We start from the raw sequence: 9,855 nt of genomic DNA on the forward strand, positions 1-9,855 counted from the left end.
AGGGTGTTTGCCTTGCCTGCGCCCGACCCGGGTTCAATTCCCAGCATCCCATTTGGTTCCCCGAGAAACACCAGAAGTAATTCCTGAGTGCTTGAGCCAGGAGTAACCCCTGTACATCGCTGGATGTGACCCGAAAAGCAAAAAAAAAAATCTTTAGTATGGATTCTATTTTATCCTCTGCAAGTACACAGAATAGAATAAGACAGGCAAGGTGGAGCTGACATTGTAACATGAGCAAATTAATGTGTTTGTTTCAGAAAGAGGTAAAAGGTAGGTAGAGAAATGAATCAAGGTCTCATCATAGAAACTAGAGTCGGTGACCTAACTTAGACTAGATGGTCCAGAAAGGCCTCTTTGAGGAGGTGAAAATTGAAAATTGAACAGTCTTGAAGGAAATAAAGCAGTCGGCAGAAGTTAGGAAAGAGAAGGAATGAGATCACTCCATACAGCAGGGATGGCAGGTAAAAGAATCTGGAGAAGGCATTCACCTTAATAACTTCAAAGCCAGAACTCCAGAGTGGCTGAAGAATGGAAGTCAAAGGAGCGCTATAAGATGGAGTCAGGAAAGTAGGCAGTTTCTTACGAGCCTTGTGAGCCATCGGAAGCATATGTCATACTGATGGTGTGCAAACACCAGCTGCTCATTGTGCAGGCTCTATGCTCATTCCTGAGACTGTAGATTTCATTTCAGGGCTTCTGTTCAATTACATAAACATTGAGCATCTTGCTATGCACTGAGGGAGGAGGCAAGATGAGTTTTAAGGCACTGTCCATTCTCCACGGAGAAAGAAAGGAAATTCTTGTAGAGAATGTGTTTATAAGAAAAAGCAGATTAAGAACAGGACCATACTTGAGGTTAAGAAGCAACTGAGGGGTCTGGAGCGATAACACAGCTGCTAGGGCATTTGCTTTGCACACGGCTGACCCGGGTTTGAGTCCCAGAATCCCATATGGTCCCCCGAGCACTGCCAGGAGTAATTCCTGAGTGAAGAGTCAGGAGTAACCCCTGTGCATTGCCGCGTGTGACCCAAAAAAGCTAAAAAAAAAAAGAAGCAAGTGAGATCAGAGCCAATTCAAAGATATGGAAAGCTTTCTGAAGGAGGCTGCGACGGGGGAGGGGGGTTCAGTCTCTGAGCAGGATCTCAAGGATGATTAGGATTTTGATATGACTACTCACAGAGTAAAGGGAAATTGTTGAAGCCAAATGTACAGTTTCCAATGGAGCATTTTATTGTATGATTTCATTTTTTAAAATAGCTTGGACTTTATTAGAAATGTATCTGCCATGTTAACTCTGTCCCCCATTGAACTTGAGGTTCAAGTATTAGAAATGTAATTAACTACAGAATATAGTTCAATATGCTATATTGCATTTTGAAAGTCACTAAGATGTCTTCAAAGTTCTCATTACAAAAGCACATTGATCGGGATGGGAGATGTTTGCTGAAAGTAGATAATGAACCAAACATGATAACCTCTCAGTATCTGCATTGCATAATGCCCAAAAATAGAGAGAGAGTATAGGGAATATTGTCTGCCATAGAAGTAGAGGGAGGGTGGGAAAGGGAGGGTATAACGGGAATATTGGTGGTGGAAAATGTGTACTGGTGGAGGGATGGGTGTTTGATCATTGTGTGATTGTAACCCAAACATGAAAGCTTGTAATTATTTCACTGCGATTCAATAAAATTTTTTAAAAAGCATATTGAACCACTATATCCAACATAGTACCATTTTGACATGTAACCCATACAAAAAGGTAAATTTATTTTTACTCTAGGAGTCAGAGAGTTAAGTACTAACTTTTCATATGGCCCACCCTTGTTGGATACCCAGCACCACATGGTCTCCTGCGCACCACCAGGTATTACTCCCGAAAAATAATCAAAAACGTTTTTTAAGAACTTTTTACTCTTGGGGCAAGTTTGGGCCACACCCAGAAGTGCTTAGACCTTACTCCTGACTTTGCACTCCGATATCACTCCTGGCAGGCTCAGGGAACCATATGAGGTGCCAGAGATCAAATCTGGGTCAGCCGCATGCAAAGCAAATGCCCTACCTTCTTTACTATCACTATTGTCCCAATGTTTTACTTTAATTGTAAGTCTTTGAAATCCAAAATGCATTTCATCTGTACACTGGTTAGATGCTAAATTTTCACACAATTTGTACTGTGACTTTATAAGATTATAGTTGGGAAAGCAGACAATAAGCCAAGTTGTTTCAAGCATGTTTGAAAGTTTTTTAAGGGGCCAAAGCGACAGTATAGCAAGCAGGTAGGGTGCTTGCCTTGCTGACCTGGGTTCACTCTCTGGAACTTCATGTTCCTGATCCTGTGAGGAAGGCACTTCTGAGTATGGCCAAAAAAATAAATAATGTTTTTGATAGCAGTATTTTATATTGCAGGGGCTTTGTTTTTAGAGAATATACCCAGCGGCACTCAGGGACTACTCTAGGCTCAGTGCTCAGGGGGCACTTTTAGCAGTTATAACAGGACCATTGATCTGCCACGTGGAACCTGGGTCTCCTATATGCAAAGTATCCACTCCAGGCAGTTGGTCCTGCATATTATTTTTATATTTAAATATGAATGAATAAAACTACTAATTAAGTTCCTCAGTTACATGAGTCACATTTTATGTGCTCGATAGCCATATGTAGCTAGCGGTTTCTACATTGGACAGGGAAGGCCTAATGTAATGTTTGGCATATAAGAGTCATTCAATGACTAGTTAATATGGATGAATTTATTGTCAGACTTTTCCAGTGACTATATATATATATTTATTTATGTATGCATAGACACATATGGCTATTTGAGTAAGATATATAATCCCAAAAAATCAAGCATAACATGCACTTCTCTGTGTCATTGAGGCCTTTGAAAGTGGACTATAATTGGAGGATGCATTATCATCTCCCAAGCACATTCATATCCATTATATCTTTCATTCTGAAAAACAATCTCAAGAGGCCAGGGAGATGAGTCAAATGGCTGAGCACAGGTCTTGCATGCAAGACGCCCAGGTTCTATCTCTGGTACCACATAGATTCTCCAGCACTGCCAGAAGTAATCTCCTAAGCACAAAACCAGGAAAAGTTCCTGAAAACCACCCAGGATGTCCTGTCCTCAAAATTTTTAATTCAACAACCCTGAGAAGGAGGTAGAGACAAGATTATTTGGGGGCTGGGCACAATTGCAGTGCCCAAGGATTACTCCTGACTTTGTGCTCAGGGATCACTCATGGTAGTGCTTAGAGGGCCACATATGGTAACAAGGATGGAACCAAGATTGACTGTGTGCAAAGCAAGTGGCTCACCCCCTTACTAACTCTTCAACCCCTATTTTTCCATTTTACAAAGAAATTTAAAAAATGATGAGTTATGGGAAGGGGGGTGTTCCAGTCCGTCCTTCACGCCCTACCGAGGTCACCAGTTGCCCCCCACGAGCGGCTCTCCAGCACGGCCACAACCCCAGAAGCACAAGGATTTAATGCAGAACCCAGCAGCTTGGAGCAGAAAAGTGAAAGGACTATGCGTTGGTCCGGGCCATCATGTCTGCCCGGAGGGGAAAGGGTGTTGGTCCCTTCCGCCCTCCTCCCTCTGGAAAGAAAGATGGCGGCCACATGGGAGCCTTGTGGACAGCGGGTATGAGCCGGGGATGTGGGGGCGACTAAAACCTCATGGGAAGGGGGGCGTTCCGGTCCGTCCTTCACGCCCTACCGAGGTCACCAGTTGCCCCCCGCGAGCGGCTCTCCAGCACGGCCACGGCCCCAGAAGCACAAGGACTTAATGCAGAACCCAGCAGCTTGGAGCAGAAAAGTGAACGGACTGTGCGTTAATCCAGGCCATCAGGTGTGTCCGGAAGGGAGAGGGTGTTGCCCCAGTCGCCTTCTCCTCTCTGGAAAGAAAGATGGCGGCCACATGGGAGCCTTGTGGACAGCAGGTATGAGCCGGGGGAGTGGGGGCGACTAAAACCTCATGGGAAGGGGGGCGTTCCAGTCCGTCCTTCACGCCCTACCGAGGTCACCAGTTGCCCCCCACGAGCGGCTCTCCAGCACGGCCACAACCCCAGAAGCACAAGGACTTAATGCAGAACCCAGCAGCTTGAAGCAGAAAAGTGAGGGGACTATGCGTTAATCCAGGCCATCATGTCTGCCCGGAGGGGAAAGGGTGTTGGTCCCTTCCGCCCTCCTCCCTCTGGAAAGAAAGATGGCGGCCACATGGGAGCCTTGTGGACAGCAGGTATGAGCCAGGGGTGTGGGGGCGACTAAAACCTCATGGGAAGGGGGGCGTTCCGGTCCGTCCTTCACGCCATACCGAGGTCACCAGTTGCCCCCCGCGAGCGGCTCTCCAGCACGGCCACGGCCCCAGAAGCACAAGGACTTAATGCAGAACCCGGCAGCTTGGAGCAGAAAAGTGAACGGACTATGCGTTAATCCAGGCCATCAGGTCTGTCTGGAGGGGAAAGGGTGTTGCCCCAGTCGCCTTCTCCTCTCTGGAAAGAAAGATGGCGGCTGCATGGGAGCCTTGTGGACAGCAGGTATGAGCCGGGGGACTGGGGGCGACTAAAGCCTCATGGGAAGGGGGGCGTTTCGGTCCGCCCTTCACGCCCTACCGAGGCCACCAGTTGCCCCCCACTAGCGGCTCTCCAGCACGGCCACGGCTCCAGAGCACAGAAACCAGTTTCTTAACTATCTGACTTTCAGTAGAAATACTTCCAGGGTCAATAACTAAAATAGCAGAAATCCAAAACCAACATATAATTCTTGAACCCAGCTGTAGAAAGCAAATCACTTCACAATGCTTTGTCAGCATGTCTGATTCGGGGGGGGGGGGCAGTAAACTCTAAATAATAGTGGTGAATCTTTTATTGAAACAATGAATCTAATCAAAGCAGATAGAGTGTTAACTAGAATTCATCTGCCCCACAGGGACTGGGAGGGGTGAGGGGTGGGGTTTTATTGGGGTTCTTCATGGTAAAAAATAAGTTTTGGTAAAGGGAAATGTGCTTGATATTTGCATGACTGAGACCTAAACCTGAAAGCTTTGTAACCTTTCCCATGGTGATTCAATAAATAAATAAATTAATTAAAAAAATGATGAGTTATATAGTCATTGATAGATTAAGAAATAGCAGCCAGATCTTTTGGTTTTCAATTTGATCCACCATATACTGTCAAGTATTTTAATGGCTCTGAGAGAAACACCATCCTACTTCGTAGCATTGTACTCATTATACTCCATCATCTATGAGTTTATAGTGATGATATCAGATGGAAAACAATAATAAATGAGAATTTGAAAAAAATCAAGACTTATTGCAAGATCTTTTAATTTTCTTTTGTTTGGAGGCCACATCCAGTAACACACTTCACAGTCACTCCTAGCACTATGAGGCTTCTGTGTGCAATGCTTGTATGCCACCTCTTTGAACTACCTTACCAGTGCTGACATTTTAAACAATATAGATCTTATTGAGGGCGGGAGAGATCATAGAGAGGTTAAAACACTTGCCTTGCATACAGCTGATCCCACAACAATGTTTCAATTTCTGGCACCACATGTGGTCCCCTGAGCACTGGTAAATATAGTCCCTGTGCACAGAGCCATGTGTGTCCCCTGGGTACCGCCAAATGTAGCCTAAATACAAGCAACAAAACGTATTTTTTATTTACTTATTTTTAATTCAAAACACATACTTTATTCCCACCTATTTTTGAGAACCTTTTCTGTCATCTTCAACAAAGGGAAAATCCTTTTCCTCACTGAAAATGTCAAATGCTAACTTTCTTTATTATAGTTCTTCTTCTTATTATTATTTTATATGCCAAACACAGTAACAAGAAGTCTCAAAATGGAGACGTTACTGGGCCCACTCGAGCAAATCGATGAACAACGGGAGGACAGTGCTATTATTATTTACCCCCCCCCCTTTTTTTGATTCACCGGAGATACAGTTATAAAGCTTTCATATTTGAGCTTCAGTCATACAATCATTAAACACCCATCCCTTCACCAGTGCACATTTTCCACCGCCAAATTCCCCAGTATTTCCCACTCACCCCCATTCCAACCCTTCCCCTGCCTGTATGGCAGACAATTTCCCCATTCTCTTTACTTTGGTTACATTTGATATTTCGACATTAGTCCCACCATCACTCAAACCTGCCAAAAAGGCAATGCTAGACGATTTGTTTTGTATTGCTTGCTATAGATAGAATATAATGTCCAGGACATTTCTGCAGCACTCTCTTCTGAGAGCTTTAGTTTATATTCTCTGGATCTTGGCCATTGATGAGGTTACATGGCACCGGGGGCAGTTTGTGGGTGTGACTGCAGAGCTACTGGAAAACTGGGGGCTTGGGGGGGAGGATGCCTAGTCTTGATCCAAGTGCTACAGACCCTAAATATGTCTTTTGATCTCATTTGAGATTTATGGGTCTCTGAAATAAGGCCAATAAATGAGCTTATGTAGCTGAGCTGGAGGTGGTTTGAGGGTGTGGCTCCAACATACCTAACTTTTGGCCATTTAATTTCTTGGTAAACTTGGTCCCAAGTTGTTGGGGTCTGGCCAAAGTCACAGCAATTTTGGGGTATCAGGAAGCCTGAAGGCACCATCAGGCTGCTGATGTGCTTGCCCTGCAGAAACAGGTTGACCTGCTGGCGGCACCATAACCCCAACAAAATATATTTTAAATTACATATTACATATACGTTTAAATTACATATACATTAACATCCTATTGCACCCTTGAGAATATCGGCAGATTTTCCCTCTTTCTGCTTTCTTTGTTTCTTTGTTTCTTTGTTCCTTCCTTCCTTCCTTTCTTCCTTCCTTCCTTCCCTCTCTCCCACCCTTCTTTCTTTCTTTCTTTCTTTCTTTCTTTCTTTCTTTCTTTCTCTCTTTCTTTCCTTCCTTCCTTCCTTCTTTCTTTCTTTCTTTCTCTCTGTTTTTGAGCCAAACCCAGTAATGTTCAAGTCAATTCATGGGGTTACTCTTGACTCTGCAGTCAGGAATTGCTCCTGGTGGTGCTCAGGGAACCATATGGGTTGCCGGGAATCAAACCTTGTTAGACCGTGTGCAAGGCAAACCTACCCACTGTACTAAGAATCAGGCCCCTATTGGCAGGTTTTTTCCTTTCCAGCTTCACAGTTGCTTTTTCCCCTTATTTTTTAAAAAAATTATCTCCTTCAAAGTGTAATAAAAATACTCTACCCAGTATAGAGAGATAGCACAGGGATTAAAATACTCACCTTGCATGCAGCCAATTCTAGTTCCATCCAGGGCACCACATGGTACCCTGAGCACTGCCAAAAGTCACTTCTGAGCACACATATAGGAGTAGCCCCCGAGCATTGCCAGATATGGCTCAACACCCCTTCTCCCCCAAAAGGTTATTTTCCCATAAAGTGTTTCTTCATTTGACTTAAGAATATTTGAATGAGTAAAGTGTTCACTAGATTTAAAATGACCTTTTCCTCTGGATTAGTGTTTCTTAATTTTTCTTTCTTATTTGCAACACTTTTTCATCTGAGAAATGCAACACTGTTGAGCACTGCCAGAAAGACTTCAGATTCATTATTTGGCTGATTTTAAAATTAATTTTTGGACATTGCAGATTCAGAAAGCTTTTATTACTGCCAATTTTTTTTCATGACCCCATATTCACTAATAAGACTCATATGGGGTCACAAAGGCCCACAGTTTTAGAAGCTGGGCACTAGAGAAGGCAAAAATGCAAACATGGGAGGTCTATGGTGTTTGGAATGTAGTATTTGGTGTTGTTTTGTCCCGTACCTGTGTATTCCTGAATAGGAAACTCAGAGAGAAACTGAATGGCTGAAAATTCAGTGCTGGGCAAGGAGAGTGGAAGCTGTCTCTGGGGCAAAGATTTTTGGTTTTGTTTTTTAAAGAGCAAAGGGTGCCTGGGGAATGTGATTCAGCACATGTGCTAAGTCCTGAGCTTTTGGTATCTATCCCAGGCACTGCAGGGGACTGGCCAAAGCAAAGGATGATTCTTAGAAGCCTTTAGAAGTGGAAAAGTTGTGTCCAGATAGCAAAAACTAGAAGGTAACCAGAAAATATGACAGTGGGCATGGAACTGGAGCAGATCTTAGAAATCACCTAGTGGGGCCTGAGAAATACTACAGCACACTGCCGACCTGGGTTTGATCCCTGGCACCACGAGAAGTAATCCCTAAGTACAGGGCCAGGAGTAAGTGCTAAGTGTCACAGTATGGGGCCCAAAAGTAAAAAAAAATCACCTAGTGACTAGATTCTAGTTTAAATAGCTTTATTGGGCAGGAGACAACTGGAAAGATAGGAACAGGGATTAAGGACCTTTTTCTTGCATGCATGACCCTGGTTTGATCTTGACACCACACACTGGGAGTGACCTTTAAGAGGGAGCAGCTCCGTCTTAAAGGGTATGACCCCAAAATGAAATTTCAAGGTGGGAAGCATGTGAAATTCAGAGCCAAGCAGGAGGTAGAATGAGTGCAGCAAATATGTGGGGGTGAAGATGGGTGCAAGAGCTGTGACTTGTACCTGGAAACATCCCAGTGGGAGCAAACGAAAACTGTATTAAGGAGCATGGATGGGAGTTGACCTGCTGCTTGTGTAACAGTGTTACTAGTAATGCTTTCATCTGGCACTGTTTATGCATCTGAAGCATTCTGTTTCTTTTTTGGCATTTTCTCTGGAAATTACAGGTGTCCTTTCCCTCCACTCTCCTCTCCCTTTCCTTTGTTATTGCTGTTGTTGCTATGATGCCTGGCTGTAGTGCTTGTGTGTGAAGTGGGGAGGTGTGGACAGGGCTGCAGAAAGGGATTGCTCATCCAGTTGTGAAGGTGCTTGGTGAGATTTGCCTTCCTTTATAAAGAGAAAGGGTTTGCAGCCATATTTGTGGGGATTGCACTTTTTAGCCAAATCCCTCTTGCACTGCTGACACAGGTCTGGCTGCAGTGCGGCAGGAAAGCTCTTGCTGCACCAGAGAACAGAGCTGCCAGGATCTTGTTCTGCACATTTTGCCACAGTAGGGATGGAACTCATGACCAGAGGATTGCAAGACAGGGATTGCAAGCTTTTGTGCTACTCCTTTGGGACAAAGAAATGGTTTTTAAAAATGGAAGGAAGGAAGGAAGGAAGGAAGGAAGGAAGGAAGGAAGGAAAGAAGGGAGGGAGGGAGGGAGGGAGGGAGAAGGAAAGGGGGAAGGAGGGAGGAAGGGAGGGAGGGAAGGAGGGAGGGAGGGAGATAGGTAGGGAGGGAGGGAAGCATCCTACCTTCTAATGAGAAGCAAAAAATAAACAGAAAAATCAGAGAAGTTGTGGCACCAAGCAACGCCCAGCAGCCCCCATGCCCCACCATACCCCCTAGACATCGCTGCTCTTGAGGCTCTGTTTTCACTTGCTTGGCCAGTGGTGCGACATCTTTGAAGATACCATTAGATTCAATGTCATGAAGGGTTTTGCCAACTTTGTCTTCAATGTACCTTATGGACTCCGGTCTGATGTTGAGGTCTTTAATCCATTTTGATCTTACTTTTGTACATGGTGTTAGGCAGATATCTGAGCCCACTTTTCTGCATGTAGCCATCCAGTTTTGCCAGCACAATTTGTTAAAGAGGCTTTTCTTGCTCCACTTCACATTTCTTGCCCCCCTATCAAAGATTAGATGATCATATGCTTGGGGGGAGATGTCAGTATATTCAACCCTGTTCCATTGGTCTGCAGCTCTGCCTTTGTTCCAGTACCATGCTGTTTTAATTATTACTGCTTTGTAGTAGAGTTTGAAGTTCATTGCAGCACTGTTTATAATAGCTAGAATCTGGAAAAAACCTGAGTGCCCGAGA

The sequence above is a fragment of the Sorex fumeus genome, unplaced genomic scaffold (genome assembly GCF_029834395.1).
Source record: "Sorex fumeus unplaced genomic scaffold, SorFum_2.1 ptg000058l, whole genome shotgun sequence".
Lineage (NCBI taxonomy): Eukaryota > Metazoa > Chordata > Mammalia > Eulipotyphla > Soricidae > Sorex > Sorex fumeus.